General features: G+C 40.3%; 1 protein-coding gene across 2 annotated transcripts in view; it reads left to right on the forward strand.

Moving 5' to 3' along the window:
* zbtb20 (zinc finger and BTB domain containing 20) overlaps positions 1 to 19,344 on the forward strand; it is a 121,547-nt gene that overhangs the window by 69,777 nt on the left and 32,426 nt on the right. Inside the window, exon 1 of one of the 2 annotated variants that reach the window (XM_084373450.1) lies at positions 18,011 to 18,225. The exons of the other annotated variant lie outside the window; for it this stretch is intronic. The gene's annotated coding sequence lies outside the window, so the exon portion shown is untranslated. Of the gene's footprint in view, positions 1 to 18,010; positions 18,226 to 19,344 lie in introns of those variants that run through there. 2 annotated transcript variants of the gene reach the window in all.

Below are 19,344 nucleotides of genomic sequence, written 5' to 3' on the forward strand. Positions count from 1 at the left end.
ATGGGCTACCTTAATAACTCCACTTCGACTCAATTACATACCTGTTAATCTACACTCAGAGTAGCTGTTGCTGTGTTGCTGGCACTTTGTCATCACCATTATCTGACTCATGCTGAACTGGTTAACTACAAACCTAACTTGGTAGAGACAGCAGCTTAATGTGACAGTAGTTTAATGAGATATCCAGCAGAGGTAGTTAAGCAATATTTCACTGCCATCATATAACATTTAATAACTCCCACTAGCTCTTGATGCCTTCCGACAACTCTATTTATTATACATTTAAAGACTAAAGGGCTGTAACCAAGGGTTTTTTTTCTGAGAAGATTGATCTTTTAAGAGAGTACTTTTGTGTTTAAATGAATGAATAGAGGGAGAAAAAGAAAATGTGATTGCAGGGAATCCCTTAAAAGAACCAGATGATCTTTACCTCTCAGGAAGTAAGTGTTTAGAATCTGAATATTTTTTTTTTCAATCCATTTAACAATATAATAAGCAAGTGTAAGTCGTGTTTTGTTTTTTACTGATAGTATTCAGTGGCTGTGGAAAGGCTAAACCTCACAGAAAACATTTTACATGAAAAACTATATAACCTGTTCTAGGAAATGCACGTGTCTAAAATGTGGACTGAATATCTCAGGACATAGGCCTGTATGAAAAGGTAAAGAAAGATTTACTTTTTGCTGCTTTGTTTATTTGCAGTTACTAGTAATTTAATGTTCCTTCAAACACTAACTATGTCTTTCTAAATGTATTTTTGCTTCAGGAGTTGTTTGTTTTGAAATATGCAACCAATAGTTTTTTTCATTCCAATAGGGACAAATGCCAATCATAAGTAGAGCGAGACAGATAAAACAGCTGATATCAGCGTATTGCAGAGACGTCCGTGTCAGTGTATTTTGGCCAATAAGTAACAAGAAATGGCAGTACAGATGCAGTGTCACCATGGCATTGTTTGACCACCAGAGAGCACTGACTAGTTGTGTTTTCAACTGGAGAATGTCCCACTTGAAAACAAAAAATCTAAGGGATCTGTGTCAAGATTTATTAGTTTTTCATGTTAGAAAAGTACTATTGGTGAATATATTGTAATCATATTTTTAAACTCCCAATATAATTTCCAATATAGATATTGGCCTGAAAAATTCAGAGTCCGTTGGGTTATAATACTGGTTCTCAGACTCCAAGCTGTTGCTTCCAACTGCTTATTTTGCCAGTAATTAAAATCAAAATGTTATTTTTCATCATTATGAGAGTGAGAAAATATACAAACCCTTGTATTTGGAAAACTAGAATCCAAAAATATTTGCTAATCTTACTTAGTCGTTACTTGAAATGGTACATTTTATTTATTGTTTCTGTTGTTGGGTATTATTCTATTTATGTTTTATCCATTAAGATATTCTAATATTTTCTTACATCCATTAAATTCCCAGTGAAGTTTACTGTTTCACTGCACCCAACAAAAGTCATTGCTGAACTGTAAAGTAATCTGCCTCCATTACATATCTTTGTCACAAGTGTTTGAAAACCACATTTGAGGGATCACTGCAAAAAATGTATATATATATATATCGTTACCAAAATATTGATATCAAAATGCTTCACTACCATATATTGGCACTGGCCCCAACAGTTGAGTATTCAACTGGCTCTAATTCCATTTCCAATGTCTAAATAATAAGCATTAAAAGTTCATTTCTCTTTGAAAGGGTGGACTGGCATTATTATGCTATCATATCATGATTATATCAGTGGTATTAAAATGACAGTAATATGATTTACCACAATTTTTCTGGGATACTATATTGATAGTAACACAAAGAGGGAATTTCAAATTAAAAAATGTAAAGAAGAGGAAGATACTCATTTGATTTAAGACTGTTGAAGGCTCATATTAACTTCACATAAACTTTGTCATGTATTCTTGGGCAGAACCAGGATTTTGTCCCCATCACTTCTACCAAAAAGCTCATCAGGGAAAGATTCTCTTCATGGCCAGTGTGGACGAGAGGAATGATTACAGGAAGCAAAAACTGTTTCAATGCACAAGTGAGCATGTAAATACTGATTTAAGACAGAGATAAGAAAAGTGTGGACCTACCCTTTAAAATGGTTGCCAAATAATTTTCTGTCTATAAATTAATCAGTCACAAATCTGAAAAACCGACAAACTCCACTATAATCAGTGCTCCACTCTGCAGTTTACTGTGTACTACACTAGTCTTGACTAAATGCCACAGAAATTGGTTTAAAAAAAACACCTGCAAATGTCACAGACAATTAAGTATAGCCACTTATCACAGCTCTGATGATGTGGGGTTTCTATTTTTTATTTGTTCATTGGTACAGCAGCACTTGATGTACCCTTAGCCTTCATAGCTGACTTATTCCTCCTCTGAACCACTAAACTCATAAACTGAAATGCAAAATGAAAAACCTCCTGTCAGCAGAAGTGTCCTTATATGAAGGTGGAAACATTTTCTGTGTATTGCAGAAACAGATTCAAGAACATTCCATGCCCACGTAAATATTTCAGTGGGAATCTGGGGAGCAAATCATGTTTATGTGAACGCTTTAGAAATTAATGTGTGTGCCAGCATGTGTGTGAGGTAATCTGGTGACTATGACAGCTGTTTATGTATGTGTATGTATTTCAGAGAGGAAGTGGCAAATATGAGAGTTTGCATCAATATGAAAGGGATTGTTTGTTGCATTATGGGCCATATACTGTACGTACCACATCTCTCAGAAGATGATCCTAATATGGCTGACCTGTATACAAGATTATATAATTCAGCTCTCGAGTGAGCAAGGAGATCTGCACTCACATTTCCTTTGCCAAAGCTTGAGTATTCTCTAAAGTTACTTAACTGTCACAAGAAATGAGCTACTGGAAAACAGCTTAATACTGAAGATAATTATGTAAATGAGGGAGACACACAAACCTTCCACCCACACAGGCACACACCTACACATGCACATGGTGTTAAAAATATAACATGCTAGAGGTAGCAACGACAAAACCCTTTCCCCGTGGACGAAATACTGAGAGCTTTTACATTGATGTACATCTACAGTCCTTGATGATAATAAATCTTTCTTAGATGTTAAGAGCACTCACCCAAAAATATGTTGTCTCCATCCTCCTGTGCTGCTTTGCTTAAAGACTATAGTCTTTTGGCTGTATGGTATGCCGCTGACCAAAAAGTAGGCCAAGGACAAGCGCTGGTCATCTAAACAGGCTAAAGTGAAGCAGAACATCCAGATCATGGGGCTGCTGACTGAAAAGTGGCCAGATTTATCTTTAGCAGGGGGCCAATGGCACAATTTTCATTAGTACTGCTTCATTCAAATGACCATATATTATTTATGGCATTTTTCTAATGATCATTTTTGAATTAGTCAGTAAAATACATAAAGAAAGTGGTATTTTGAATCAGAAGAGAAGATCAAAATCCTTGAAAATGTTGGTTTCAGTTGGTACTGAATTATTTTTAGTATGATTCCGATATTAAAAATATCACTCGTCTTGTTGGCTTCTACCTTGCAGAATCTTCCTTTCCCAGTGGTCCAAAAATATTCAGCTGGCATCCAAGACCGAGAGACCATTTCTGAGTTGTCAAGGCCAAGAGACACCTGCAGGTGTCTGCACGCTCACTCGAGGAAGTGTCACTTTTTCTGTGTTGTTTAGGGGTAACGAGAAGATTTTGGCGGCTGCTCGCTGGGCCTGTCTGCTCGCAGTGCTGCAGCCAGGACATCACTGCAGCTTCCCTGAAACTTAACTATCCTTGGTGCAGGTGATGATTGCGAAGCACCATGTGTGAGCTCCTCAAGAAACAGGCCACAATTTGGGTTCTGGGATTTTTGTGTCTCCCAAGGCAGATGTTCACTGATGTATGTAACATTTGTTTCCAAGCAATATGAAGGAAATATCACCACCAGATTGCAGTTGCATGGTCCGTGTACATGCATCGAAGCAGAATTTGGTTTTTTTTTAAATGCTGTGCTGGAGCTGTACACCTGCTCAGCTGCTACAGGAGGTGAAAACAGGAGATCATAATCCTGCACTCACAAGAACCATACAACTGTGTGTTTCTAGCTGCTTATTCCCCTAATAATGTGGATTACTGTAGGCTACCTCTACTCTTTACTCGCAGTCACTTTATAAACAGGATGTACAGTTTCTTTCTCTGCTGCTTTTAACAGCTCCGATCCAGTATCTGTATCAGGCGCTGATACTGATGTAATTCACTCATTGGATATAGGATTGACGTCACCAATCCACGTACCAATGAGGATTCCATAGTCCGATTGATTGTCAATGTTCCCATTTCCCATTTCCAATGCTTTGGAATACATTTAAACTACATTTTTGTATATTTTTTTTAAAAAACTCTGGGTATTACTTATATATTGGTAGACATGGGCTTGGTTATATACGAGAATTTCATGTCACGGTTATCCTGGCCAAAATAATTTGGCTTCACAATGTTATCCTGATCATCAAAATATGCTTAAGAATCCTAAAATGGCACTAAAACATACTGGAACCACGTTACCTTACATTTTTGGTCAGAGACAAGAATAATTACGGCATCACAGAGAGGCCCCACATCTTTTTGTGAAAATATCTAAGGTAATCATAAATCATTCGGCCCTGCTGCATAAATAAAGGATAAGTAAATGGGGACATTAGTTTGGAATCCACAGTATTTCCACACATCAGATTTAACCTTTTTTTGTGGGGGATACAACGGGTAAGCTGTATGTTAAGGCGAGACAGCTTTTCAAGTCACTCGTGAGGATATTAACGATTCCCCAATAATGGAAATTTACCACAATCAACTTATCCTGTTGGATTGGCAATAATATCTTATATCTTTCTATCCCTATGCAGATATTGAATGTGCAAAAAGTGTAAGTTAAAGTTTGGAAAAGAACCCTATTTGTGAAAAGTTCCACTCTGGAAACCACAGCCCATCTCGTTCGTTAGTACAATATGTGTGTGCTGATCAAATTTGACTTGTGGTGGCCTGGAAACATCAACAGACAACGCCTCGGCCGTCACATTTTGACTCAAATATTTCAGAATCCTGATTGGTGCACACACTGAATGATGATGTGACGTGAGATCTGTTTTCAAACGGAGCCCCGCCCACTTCAAATACGTGAGAAGAGCACAGACAAAAGCACCACATTAGAGGCATCTCAGGAGAAAAAAAAATCCAAACTAACTTTGGCAAAAAATGTGTTGACGTAGGATCCTAATGCTCACAGTAAGAAGCTGATTGTGAAACTGAGTTTTTCTGGGCCTTTTAAAGCTGATGATTAAAGGAACAGATTGCTGCTAATTCTGTGGACGGCGTACAGACTGTGCCATTAGTCTTTGCAGTCTATTGAGGGTATAATATAACTGCCTCTTTGCCACTCATGCTGACAGAGAAATTATTATTCTCTAGATCAGAGAGCCTCTCTCACAGCGCCTACATGTACCAGCATGCTTCGCACATTCATGATTAGTCAGTTGTACATCTTCCAATTCTTTTGAATGGCTTCTTGGAACTAATAAAGTTAAAAGAGAGCTCACATTGTGACGATGACACGTCTGCCCCCCAGCCATCCAATCATGTGTTGAGCCGGGTGCTTGAAATGCCACTTCATCGTCACCTTGATTGAATTGGTGAGACTCTGACTAACTCATTCACAAGAATAGGTCTGCGCCATCAAGGCCAATCTAGTTCTACTTCTGCTGCCAGGTGGGCATGAGTGGCAGCCTGACTGCTTTGACTGCACTGACACTGAAAACATATTATATAATGAAAAGTATTCCAGAGTATCCCTTTCTGCAGATAAACTGAGAGGTTGTGTGACCGTCCGAAGTGCTGTTCTGAAGTCGGACTGTGCTGTGATACCACCAGGCGGAGAGAGGACGAAACTCAAGCCCTCCCTGTAGTCCCTGGTACGTCACATATGAGGATGGTGGAAAGAAACCAGGCTGCTTCAGAGAACGCTGGCAAAGTGTTGTGGGTGTTGGGCACATACCAGCACCATGACTAATATAAAATCGCTGAAAGGATCATTTAGGTTTCAAGTTCCTTTTCTGATTACATCTAAATGTCAAATACATCATATAAAAACAAGAAAAGAGACAAAACAATTATACATTTATTCCAATTTGCAGCCAGATAGACAGCTGAGGCATTTCAACTCCCTCACCACTGCACACTGTGTGATTAGCCACCTCACTTCCACTTGTCAGTGAATGCTGTCTGCTGTGCTGACAGCCTGGCGAAATGGCATTTGGCACACTGATAAAGAAAAACCTTGCGCACAGTGAACAAGGTACTTCCCTAACTAAAACTAGCCTAGCTGGCTAGCTTTGGCAGTAACCTTTCCTTGCTGATTATTCCCACGACCAACCCACAGTTGGCTAATTCATACGCAGCGAGGGAATTCCAAGGCTGCTAATACATTCACTTGTCCACTGCAGCATGTAATGATAGAGCTCATATTCATCCTCCTGGCATATCAGTCTGCGTAACAGAGCTGGTGGTAGGAGTGGAGATGTTCCTCTAAAGACTTTAATGTTTGCATGTTAATTTGAAAAAAACAGAGCATTTGGCAATAGAAATCTGACTGGGATTAGCTAACCTTGGCTTGATGTAGAAAGCTTTAATTAAGCCCAAAAAGCTAGATGTGAGTGATGAAATGTCTTTAGCATAGATAGATAGACAGACAGACAGACAGACAGATAGATAGATAGTATATAGACAGACAGACAGGCAGACAGATAGATGTTTCCTTAGGACACACGCCAGGACGGGGTGCCGTTTACTCCCTGAGTGTTGACTGGAAGGCAGCATCCTCTAAGGCTGCCAACAGTGGGCTAACAATCTTCACCTAGCCAACCACACACCACGTGGCAGAGTGCCTTGTTCATCTTCTCAGCCAAAGATGAAATGTGAAATTGTAAAATTGAACAATAATCACATTGTTTCACTAAATGTGTCATAGAATTTTTTTTTTCTTCTTCTCAGAAAAGGTTTTAGTCAAAGCTCAATGTGACCATGATTAGGACAGACTTTACTGCCCATAAACAGATTCTCTTTACTGAATATAAATGAATTTAGGAATTTACACCATCTGAGAACATGAGAAGGTCTCCTAATGTCAAATGTACATATAGTGTTCAGTGTATGCTGCTCAGTTGAATGATAACAATGAGTAAATGTTTATAAGTTTCTTTTCCACTAGATAATAGAGACAATTATGTTTGCAGTTGTAAAACATATTCCTCTTTGTTAAACTTTTCAACCTTGATACTCAGAATGACTTTGTGCACATTGTGCTGTGGTTGGTTTAAAAAGAAAATCTGGTGTTTTATTTTGTGGAGCTCAACGCCATCTCCTGGTGAAATTCTGCACTACAAGAAATCCGCCTCAATTTTACATACAGTGTCGGCCTATTGCAAAACCAATGACTAATTGTCACGTTATCATTCATTTTAAACTGTTACTATTACGCATGTTGAGAAAACAACGTCATGTACGGACAAACACACAAAGGTTACAGTAAGAGTGACTGTGTCATCATGTTGCGGTACATTTGAATATTAAAGAGGAATAGTCCTCACCGAAGACATGTTGACACAACACAGAGCGAATGACACAGGTGTAAATAATGAAATGAGTGATGGCTGAATTCATTTAGCTACTTCAGTTTCAGGGTCCTGGTATTGTGCGTGCTGGCTCACGTTCACGCTGTCATGGCTTCCTGGGGCACTTGAATCAAACTGAGCCATTGTTAATATTATTAGTAACACCTGGGTTTTTCCTGCTATGGCAGTTCAAGATGTTTGCTGTGAAAAAGAAGGGCCTGGCCCTGGATAAATAAACCCCTTTTACTTGGAGTTCTCTATTCAATGCTGTTTTGGATGTTTTGAGAGTGTACGCTATTTCCTGCTGATGTATGTCAGATGGGTGCTGCCAGCAGCGAACAAGGTTGTGCCTATTAAAGAAAGGCTTGTGGCTACAGTGTCTGGAACTCGTAACATATTGAAAACAGCTGAAAAGAAAGTCAGTAAGAAACACGAAACAGTGAAACTAAACTGTTTTCTTTCTTTGCTTGTTTCTTGTTTTGCCTGCCGTGGCGTCACAGATGCCAGTTTTATTCAGCCACGGGCTAAATAGGTGCCATTCCAAGGTATTCAGCTATGAAGGATCAGGGCGTGAACTGTTCAAAATGAAGAGGGAAGAGAGAAGGCGGGAGGGAAAGGAGGTCTAACAGTACGCTTACTGCCTTGAAGGAAAAACGATGGCTTCAAGACCATAGCTAATTGACACAGAGGCTAGTTAAAGATATAATATGTAGCATTTCTGCTTTAAAAAGACAGACCTTTGTTGTATATTATTTTGAGTTTTGTTCTTACACTACCCTCAATGTTTCCAACAATGTTCAAATGCAGAGAAATGTTGGAAAGATAGTTGGTAAACTTGTCAAATACTGGCACTTTGGGATTATAGGTCAGGTCGGCATGGATCCGAAAGCGTCAGTATTTGACGAGTTGGGAATGAGACTCAGAAATCAACCGTCTTACCAACAGGAGCTTTAAGTTTACTCAAGTTATCAGCGCTTTTCATTAACCTCCAGGGATACATCAGATAATACGTCAGAAAGTGAGGAAGGAAGTCAGCAAACGTGACTAAACGTAACGTCTATGAACGTACTTGCATTGAGGAAGGCCTTAAGTGCTGAAACACATGGGCATATTTCTACTGTTATGATTGAATGGCTAAGAAATATTAAATGCTTTTTAACTCATCACTGTCTTGGCTGCCTCAGACTACTTCAACTGAAGAGCACCGGAGGGACACCATTTTTCACACCCGAGCAGCACTCCTTACTGTTTATTGAATGAAGACAACAACTCCCATGCTCCCCTGCTACTTATGTCTTCTGTTTTGTTTTGACTGAGAGACCCCTAGTGGCAGAAATTACAAACTGTGTGTGTAATCATTGAATACCAAGTTAAAAAACAACACTGGTGAAAGATATGCTGACGGGGTTTCTACACCTAACCTGTGTATAGGTCATCCAGGTGCCATTACCATTATTCTCAATGTACGAGGCCATTAAGTAATTTCAAGAACAATGGAGAGTTTAACATTTTACTCCTGCCCATATAAAACAGTTGTGGGTCCAGTTTTGTGGTAGGACCGGCCATGTGCAGAAATAGAAAGCAGCCTTCCTCTTTAAGCCCCTCAGCACTTGACAGCAGGACAAATGAGAGGATGTCAGAGTCCAGGCTTTGAATTGCTCTGACATTCCTCCTCGTGCCCACTACCACCTGCCACGGCTCCGACTGCCAGCCAGTCACCTGTACGTATGTCATTCAAGGTCTTGGCCAAGCTCCTGACAGAGCAGTCATTCGAGGATGAATGTCCGTGCCTCCTAGGGAGAAGGAAAATTGCTCAGGCACTTGTTTCCCCACTAGCCAACACCTGGAATTCGCTCACATGAAGAACAGCCATGTCCAGCTGATGAGCTTCCTTAAGGCCTTCAGAGGAGCCGACTGCAACGGGGCACTTTATCATCATCAGGTCATCCATGAACGCTCCGAGGGGGGGTGGATCGAGGGGCTTATGTGGTTCCACTTACTGACATGATTTACATATTGATGGAAAGCATGAGGATGATGAGTCAAATGGTGTCTCGCGTGGAAAATCCCCTGCACGCACTGTGACTTCATCAAGTTTTGATTTTATATTTCTGATAGGAACAACTGGTTAATTAAGATTGTGAGATCACAACATAAACATCTATGAATGAATACTAGTCAAACACAATGAGTAACCTCATTTAAAGGGACTGCTCACCCCAAATCAAAAATACCCCATTTCCTCTTACCTAAAGTGTTATTTATCCATCGAGATTGTTTATGTTGTTAGTTGCAGAGTTTTGGAGATATTGGCCGTAGAGATGTCTGCCTTCTCTCAAATATAATGGCGTTAGATGGCATTAAAGTGCCCCATTTAAGAAAATCAACAATTTCTCTTTTACTCAAGAAAATCCAAAGACCATGTTGTGAGCAGTTTAATGAAGGAACTATTTTCTTTTTCTAGTAAACTACACCCGCCAACCATATCACCGCAGTGAAGGAAGTGTGCATCTACTAGCAAACTAAACTATCTAGCTATTCAAGATATATTATGTGACATTTCTGCTGTAAATGTCTTAAAATGATCATACCTATTGTAGTGTCTGTGTGCTTCTTATACCTCCTGAGCTCTGAGTGACAGGACAGGATGGGACAGGACCAGATGCTTCCCTTTAAGTATATGTGGGAAGGTGATGACGTAAAGGTCTCATGTCTTGGATAATAACTCATTAGCCCTGTAGTGTGCGTCAGAGAATAGCTAAAGGAAGAGGCCCCACACCGAGGACTGACCGGTTCAGGGTTGATTCAACGTATACATTTCCATCTAAGTATAGAGAGACTAGCAGGTCAACTTTAGATAACATCAACATAGTCAAGCAAACACATTCCCTTGAGAGATATTCTATAGAGGTGTCATGCAGACCCATTCTTTTCCAACAGGATAGAGGGGCCCCAAAAGTGAACAATTAGAGGAAATAGGCTGGCATGAGCGAACGGACTCTAAAAAGGACCCACACACCAAAGAACGGGGGTGAATTTTGGTTGATCTCCTAAGACTGAGGGTTAATTCCTCCAGAAGGTCTCGCTCTGCACCCGACTCTCTCCTCCAGAGCTGGCTGGCTCCGAGCAGCTAAGCAGTGGTTCGCCACACGCAGCACTTGGCAAACATCGCGGCCTACAAAACTGCACACAACAAAGTCTGTGGAGTAATCAAGTCATGATTTCTGGAAAGAGAAGTTGCTGTTGAGTTATAGAATATATTTTTTGGGCACTTTGAGCACCACAAGCCCAGTGCCATGTAGTTCCATTATATTTGAGAGGAGGCGGACATCTCAATGGCTGATGTCTCCAAAACTCAGCAACTCATTCCAAAACAATCTAGATGGATAAATGGCGCTACAGCTAAGAGGAAAAATACGTATTTTTGGGTGAACTGTCCTTTTAAAGCACCAAACACGAGGCCATTTTGTTTCAGGAAAAACAAAAAGGAAAGGGAGAGCACTCTGCCTCCAGGCAATTTAAGGCAGTTGCTGTAACAACAAAACATATTTGAAATAGACTTGGTTAAAAGTGTATATACAATGAAGGCAGAGGAGTTTGTGTCATTGCCATCTAATCACAATTCTGATGCAGTATTTTGTGGCAAGAGGTGAAGTATGACTCTCAAGGCAGAGAGTTGAGGAAGGATCTGTGGAGAGCGGTGGCACGTTATTCTTCTATCTCAGCCACAAGGCTGACACAGACAGGGGGCCCTTGTGAGCTGAAAGACAAGTGAAGAAGCCTATTAATCATTTATACCACTTGGACCGTGTTCCCAAAAAGACAGCATTGCGATAACTCATTTATGTTACCTCGATTGTCTTTCTAAAAAGGGACAAGTACACGTCAGCGGTGCGGTTCAACTCTGGTCGTCGTCGTTGCTTCTCTCTGTCTGAAGCTACCACGGGTTCAGTCTCACTATGAAATTCATTTACAGTTGTAGAATTAATTCCTTGAGTACATGTGCATCAGATCAATGTAAACAAGTTTTACCACATTTCCGAGAGTTGTTTTATGAGTAAGCTATTGTCCTTTGACTCACTTTGCCCCTTGCTGCATCAGTTAACACCTCATTTCTATCCGACCATGTAAATCTTGTTATACAGCATTGTGTAGTACAGCGCCGTGGAAGCACACAACTGTTTCCTCGATTTACTTGGTTTGTCACAAGGTTGAGGTACAAGCGGCACTCCAGTGCGAGCATATATCAAACCGGCGATGAGTTAAAGCTGACAAACAAGCAGATGCTTCTATTTCTTTTGTTTTCTTTTTCTTTTTCCAAAACCCTTAACCTCCAATAGCGTATGACTCACAGAACAGTTGGTGCTGCTCTGTAAAGCACGAGAACTACAGCGTTTCTCTCACCTCACACATGTAACACAACCTGCATAAAATACGTACAGTTTTACAGTTTCTGCAGAGTCTGATAACACCGAGGCACAGACAGAGAGACGTCCCAACCCGAAAGGGAGAAAATAAAACATTTGTCAGTACGAGAGGAGGCTCATTTTCTCTCACATCTGGCTCGTCTGTGATCATTTCTTTTGAGTTTCAGTGAAACATGTAATACTAATGTTGTCACTGACATACTACACAGCCACAGAAAAAGTTATTTTAGGCCCAATAATTGACAAATTAAGACCAAAGACCAAATAACCAAAAAAAGAGAGAGGAGAATATCTAACAAAGCGATGTTATTGTCTGTCAACTATCTGCAAGCAACCACTTTTGAAGATGAGAGGTGAGTCGCTCTCTCCATTGCAAACTTACTGTGCATTACAAAATGTTGCAGGCTTTTGGGTGGTTTGTTCGCAATTTTAATTATTAATGGCCATTCATTTTATCTCTCCAGAACATAAAACGTTACAAGAGACAAGACTAAGATGTTGTCTGTGCTGTTGTTGCTTTATAACTAAAACTATGTGTATGAGGAAGGAGAAAGTTGGCCGACTTCCAGACAGCCACAACGTGTAATTTTACAATAATGTATGCTCGGGTACAGTATGTGCGTAATTCTGAGGGTGTAAATGAGATCATGTTTCTGTTAGTTCAACTATATTCACATTTGCATAGTTATTGAAGTTTCAAAATTATTTTTTCCATTTTTTGCGTAGCTAACTAGTGAAATTGTTTTGACCATTAAAGGAAAAGACTGATTTTTTTCTTTCCTGACCAATGTGAAGGCACGCGAGTGTTAGGTGTCAATTAGTCATAAGTATTGTTTATTTCTATTTCTTATTTTTATTGTTTTAATGTTCAGAGAAGTTGTTGCATTCTGTTGTTACCTGCTTGGTGCAATACTCCCACCTGGACATCAAATACAAAACTGAGGCTGACATTTTTTGCACTTTCCCATTGAGTATTGTTTTATTTATTTTTTCGGTTATGTGTGACCTGTTAACAACTCAATTCAGTTGCTTTTTTTGCTGGCATTAAACTTTTTCTAAAAAAATCATATTTTATTATAATTTTGCATCCCATTTTTACCTCCACCAAGGAGGTTATGTTTTTACCCGTGTCTGTTTGTTGGTTGGTTTGTCACGAGAATTACACAAAAACTATCAAATGGATTACCACAAAACTTGGATGGAGGATTGTTCTTGGCCCGGAATAGACCCCCATTATCTTTTGGTGTGGAACTGGATACAGATAGGGTGCGAGATAGGGTGTATTTCAACAATTCTGTTAATTCTTCAGAAAAAATGCATTGATCTTGATGAAAAATATCAGGAGTATTTAAGTGGCTGGTGTTTATGAGTGATTACAGTTTGATGCAGATCCAAATAAAAATCAGGAATTTAAATGCGTTATATATGACATTGCATTAGGCTTGATTGGATTAAAGGGGACTGTTCTGACTTGGCGGAGGTATGCACTCTACTGAGTGCCATTCTAACTACTTTGTAAAACTAGAATGTCTAAGTAGCTTTAGTTAACCAAACTGGATTTCACTGTGGGGTAGCTTTGCTGTAGTTCAGTGTCTTCCATCTTGATGTAATTGGCAGCCTGCAGAGCTATGCTTTGAAAGTAGCTTCCCATACGCTGTTAAAAGGTGAACTGTGTCCGAGTATCAAGGTGTGTCTCACTTTATTCAACCTTAGATGGTACATTGGAATTTAACAATGGGTGTTGGCTCTATCCGTGTTTACAAGTAGCTTTGCACAGTTAAAGGAAAACAAAGCTATGCCGAAACGTCCTTGAGGCAACACAGGCCAATCATGATTGGGTTGACGCTGTGGTTGAGTGTGGCGTGACCATGCTGACTGGTTTGTAGGCGTGGAGGCCTGTTTAGGCAAAGAAGCATGCTCGACACTAAACAGGATCAGCAGGTCATACCACGCTATCACACAGGTGTGGAATACTTAACTGGTCTTGTAAAAGAGGGTTTCATATACAAATTAGGTCATGGTAAGGCTGTTCAGCACTTAACATGTGACCAAATATAGACTCGTGGAATGCATAGAGCACATGTAAGGGTGTGGTGTTTTCAGCATGCTGGTGTGTTAGATAGTTTTATATAATTATATGATTTTAATAAACAGAAACCAAACCTGGCCCCGAGCTGTTTTCTGGAGTGCCGCTTTTAATAGCTTGGACGACAGACAAACATTTAAGTAACAATTATAAAGAATAAATAGAGCAATCCTGACAAATTCAAACAAAACAGACATAGGACGGTACATTTTGGACTGAAATAACATTTTAATTACACTGCAAATTGAGTGAAAACTAATTCCACCTGTCCAGAGCCAGTTTGCACATTGTCAGTTTCCATCCACCTCATAATGAGCTGTCTAGACTGTCTGTAATGAATAGCCGGTGGGCCATTCACTTAGTGGAAAATAAAATAGAACAAGTTACACAAGGACGAGACCTGTGACTGGACTTGAACAAAAACATTCTCGCTAATACGGAAGCTATACCTATTTATTTTCAAGCTGAAGGTACTATGAGGTAATGCATTGTCCCTTGAAAACATCCAATTCAGTTTGTGTGAGTAAAACCTTTTTTTTGTGTGTTTGTAGATTCAGCAAAGGAATGAATGTTTACACCAGCACTATGCTCTAACTGCATACTGCTGTGAAATACTCGACACCTCCGAACCATCAGAGGTTGTTTGCAAATGAAGGCAAATCCGAGGCACACGCTGTATTTGAATAGGGGAGGACAGCATAGAAGCAGAATAAATGAATGAATGGATAAACAAATAAATAAATAAATGTTCATAAAGAGAAGTCATGTTGCTGCCCTCTGTTGGTTACATTTAAAGCTGTGTGTGACATGACTGGGCCTGCCAAGTAGAAAATACAGTCTGTTCCAGTTGTACCACAGAGAATATTTTAACTGTGGCAGGAATTCAGTTTTCGATTAAAATATTAACCACCAAGAAATGTAAAAAGCTTTTCTTTTAATTTCAATGTCATGGGTTGCAGCAGGTAAAGTTCAGGTTTAATGACATTAAAAAATAATCTGTCTATTTCTCTCTAAACTATGCTGCTTCTCTGTCTTTGTATGAATTTTTAATTTTGTTTTTGTCAGATGGAAAATTAGCAAGCAATTCATAAACCATGAATAAAAACCATTCAGAGCTCTACACGTGTATTCACCTCAGTATGTGTCAGTTGAAGGTGGTCATATTTGACAATCAACATGCTTGTTTAGTTGGTTCAAGGGGCAAGGTTTTGATATTTAAATATAAAAAACACAAAGTAAAAGCTGGATAAAAAGATTACATAGAATTCAGTTCACTTTGAAATTTCTTGTAAAGATTGTACCATATAGTTTTAGGTTTTCTTTAAGTTTCTTAAGACACTTGACTGAACTTTGAAGAGGAAAGACATTTCATACAAAACCTGTTAGTGCTTTTTTTAATAGGATGACCTTGAGCTCAATAATCTGTTTGTCCTTTACCTTTGTGTTTCGAGACAGTGCTCAGATCAGATCTGAAGTACTTGACGCTGAAATCTTTTAGTGCAGGTTGTATCATTTCATCATCTTGAAAACCAGAAACGGTGTTGTTCCAGGGTGTAAATGATCCTGAAGGGGAAGGCCTTGCAATCCAGAGGTGACTCATTTTTTTAAATTATTTATTTTTATATTTCTTTTTTTTTAATAAAACAAAATCTTATCTGAAGGGTTCTAAGATGTCGAAACTACAGAGACGCTTAAAAGTTTAGATTCATTAATTGTAAGAATATTAAATCAATTTTCAGTCACTTTATTTTTTAACCTGTTTTTATGTTTTTGCATTTTTTTACATATTATTATTTAATTTGTTATAAATATGCTACAATTAGGGGACATGGGTGTACAATTATTATGTGTCATTTTCACTGCACTACATTTATAAAATAAAAGCACATGCAGTGGCAAGCTTTGCAAAAAAAATAAAAATAACTAAGATGTGTTCTCCAAAAATAGCACATTTTAGATTAGAGTTTTTTTGTTGTTGTTTTTTTTGTCTTTTGGTGGCTACAATGTGCCGCCATGAAGTGCATCTCCAATGCAAAGCACTTAGTGGCTCCACTAAAACAAAATGTTCTCTACGTTGAATCCTCCCTGCACGTGCTGCCGGCTGAGCCATGTTAATCAAGAGGAATAGTGTATCTAAAAGTCTGTTCCGGGAAGGCGTGCACCACATGGACCTGTCGTTTCAGGACGTTCCGTTTACGATCCTGAAAAGACATAATTCTCACTTTTAATTAATATTAAAAGCGTTTTGCAAACGTGCTTCTTTGTCGGATAGTGCACAGCAGCGCATTAAGTCCGGTGGCGGTGTTCCTATGGTGTTCCTGGTTAATGTAGGTCAAAGCAGTGACGGAAGGGTGTCCTCCGTTGAACCCGCGGTATTAATCCACATCGCAGTCCTGCAGATGGCGCGCACAGTCAACTGAGTGCCCCGGGTGCTTACCACGGTGCTCACACAACAATATCCGTATGGAGCCTTCCCAGCCTGAGAGATGGCGATTGTCTGAAGCAACACCTCTGTCTCCCCTGTACAGCTGGAGGGCTGTGAAAGCAGAGTTCAAGAGAGCAGCTTTTCAAAAATAGAGTTTTTCACGGCCTGTGTAACGTGCAGCAGCACGAGGACGCAGGACGTGTTATCAGACGGGGCTGCTCGAGCGTAACCTTAGATGACCTCTTTGTCAGTAAAAGCTTGTCTTTCAGGAGGCAGAGCTGCTTACACGGACCGTCCTCCGAGCCCGTGAACTACACACGGCTCCAACACGTGAATTGTACTATACATTGAAAGTATGTCTCAGACACAACCCTCAGCGTGGTTCATTATTCTGATCTGAACTACAGACAAGCGTGTACGCACACACGCACACCTGTCACTGTCTAGACAGGGAGGGGGCACTAAGGCGGTGGGTGAGGGGGGATCCCACATGACCCATTACTGCTTTATTCTATGCCAGCCAGAATATATCTCAAGGCGCTGGATAATGACAAAAAAATCAACAACAACAAGAGAAAAAAGCAATCGCTCTACTAAATCTGATTGGCCGGCTGAACCGACACGAATTTTTTTCCCTGCTCGCAAACTCGAGGTCAGCTCGGGACGTTAAAAAATAAATAAATGAGAAAATAGAAATGCGTAGAAAGTAGAAGACACGGCACACAATCTAGCTTGTTGGTGTCGGAGATGATTGACGGCGCCGCCGACCAATGAGAGCGCGTGGCGCAGCTGGCTCACTGTACTGGCAGAGGCGGCGTCCAATGCAAAGTTCAGACGCATGATGGACACATAACTGACAATTCCCCTGTCCTTTTGATCCACACTGGGGATAGATTTGAGTTCATTCACAATTGTGAACGCTGATATGTCGAAGAGTTGGAGCCCACTCACTTATAAAAATAAATATATATATACAAATTAAATTAAAAGGGTGGGTTTAATGGGTGAAGTGAAAGCTCTCGCTGCGAACCTGCTCTAACCCTCATCCTTTACAGGTTTCGCTGCGCACCATGACTTCCATTTATAAAATTGCTGTTGCTGCTCAGACACGAGCAAACTTAAACACCTCGAGTAGGAGGAACACTACTACTACAACTACTATTACTATTAACTCCCACCACTTCCAGAGAGCCATAATGGAGCCGGCTCCACCGTCCCACTGTGCTCCCTGCGATTGGGGCACAATAATGTTGACGGATTTCTGATCCAACCCAAGACAGTGCACTGTTCTTCCAATAGCAGCTTTAAGTGAAAAGGCGTGCCTGCCTGCTTGAACACCCCTCCACCCCCCCTCCCCTCTCCTCCTCACCAGCACCACCACCACCACCACCCCTCAAAGTACTCGATGTATAGTTAAAAAATGGGAGGGCACACTTGAACCGAGCTGCTCTATGAAGGTAGGCTGCAGCGTGTGTTTATTGATGAGATGAAAAGAAGATGGAAGTGAGAAATGAAACAAAGTAAAGGAACATATTAAAAAAAACAAACTATACGCGCTTCGTCGGGGGAAAACAGGGGGAGCCGTGGAAACGCTGTCGCCACTTTTTGAACGAGCTTCGAAGTGCAGGTAAGAAATTGAGAAAAGTAGGAAAAGGGATGGGTCTTTACAATATCTATAGCGCTGTTATCACAGGGGAGAAATAAGAGCAATTTGCTGTACAAGAGATTAAAACATGCTCGCTGACTTTACGCTGAAATGCATGAAACGCCTCTGACTTCCATGTAGTTGTGGCTGGCTTTACCAACCAAATATTAAGCTCTACATAATCGGAAACTTCATTCTTGAGAGGATCTCAGACATTCAATAAATGTGACGCCAGCCTACGAGATGAAGTGAAACGAGTCCCTCACGTTAAGGGGGCTCAGTTTTTTTGTCTGCCAGAGGTTTTTGTTGTCCATTTCTATTCGACTACAAAAACGCGCTGCCCTGGCATGACGCAAGTTTCCCATCTGTCATTATTCTCGACATGCCCCTTTACCTTTAGCCCTTTACTTTCGGATTTGCCCGTGAGCCGGCCAGGGGGACACTTGAGAACAATACTGTGGTCAAAGTGTGTTCACAGGTCTGTTTCTCTCAATCAGCCAAAGCTCCAGCGATGCTCGCGGGGCTGCTTGTTCACATTTTACACACTGTGAGCCCGGAACAACTGTGGCAGCCGACGTGCGCATTTGGCTTTTAGGTCAGTTATTTGAATCGGAGGAAACGCGTTTCCTTATCGCAATTATCCACCAAAACACGCTCTCAGTGGAAAACGCATTTCTTAAATACGTTTCAGTTTGCTGAACTTGCCGGAAAGACGGCTCCGATGTGTGAATTGTAGCAGCGGCTCGCACAGCGCTTATACTCAGACAGATGTCTAGCCTACATTTTTTATGAATTAATATCAATACGGCGTGGCATTTATGAGATGGGGTTACATTAAGATCTGCTCAGCAGGCGGAGGGACGGCGGCTGCTTAATATTGTGTCTGAAGGTAAAACAATGCTGCAGGGGTCAGTTTGGGAGATAAATCACAACTAGATCCAGTGGGACTCTGCTCTGGATTTCGGCGCCGCGTTTCTCCCAAAAAACGACTGATCACTTTAATGGTCGCAATCCGCTTTTTTTTTTTTTTTTTTCTTTTTTTTTTTTCCTTTTTTTTTTTTTTTTCTTTTTTTTTTTTTACTCACAGGATACAGTGTGTGA

This window comes from Pagrus pagrus, assembly GCF_965226575.1.
Source record: "Pagrus pagrus genome assembly, chromosome: 14".
NCBI classification, from domain to species: domain Eukaryota; kingdom Metazoa; phylum Chordata; class Actinopteri; order Spariformes; family Sparidae; genus Pagrus; species Pagrus pagrus.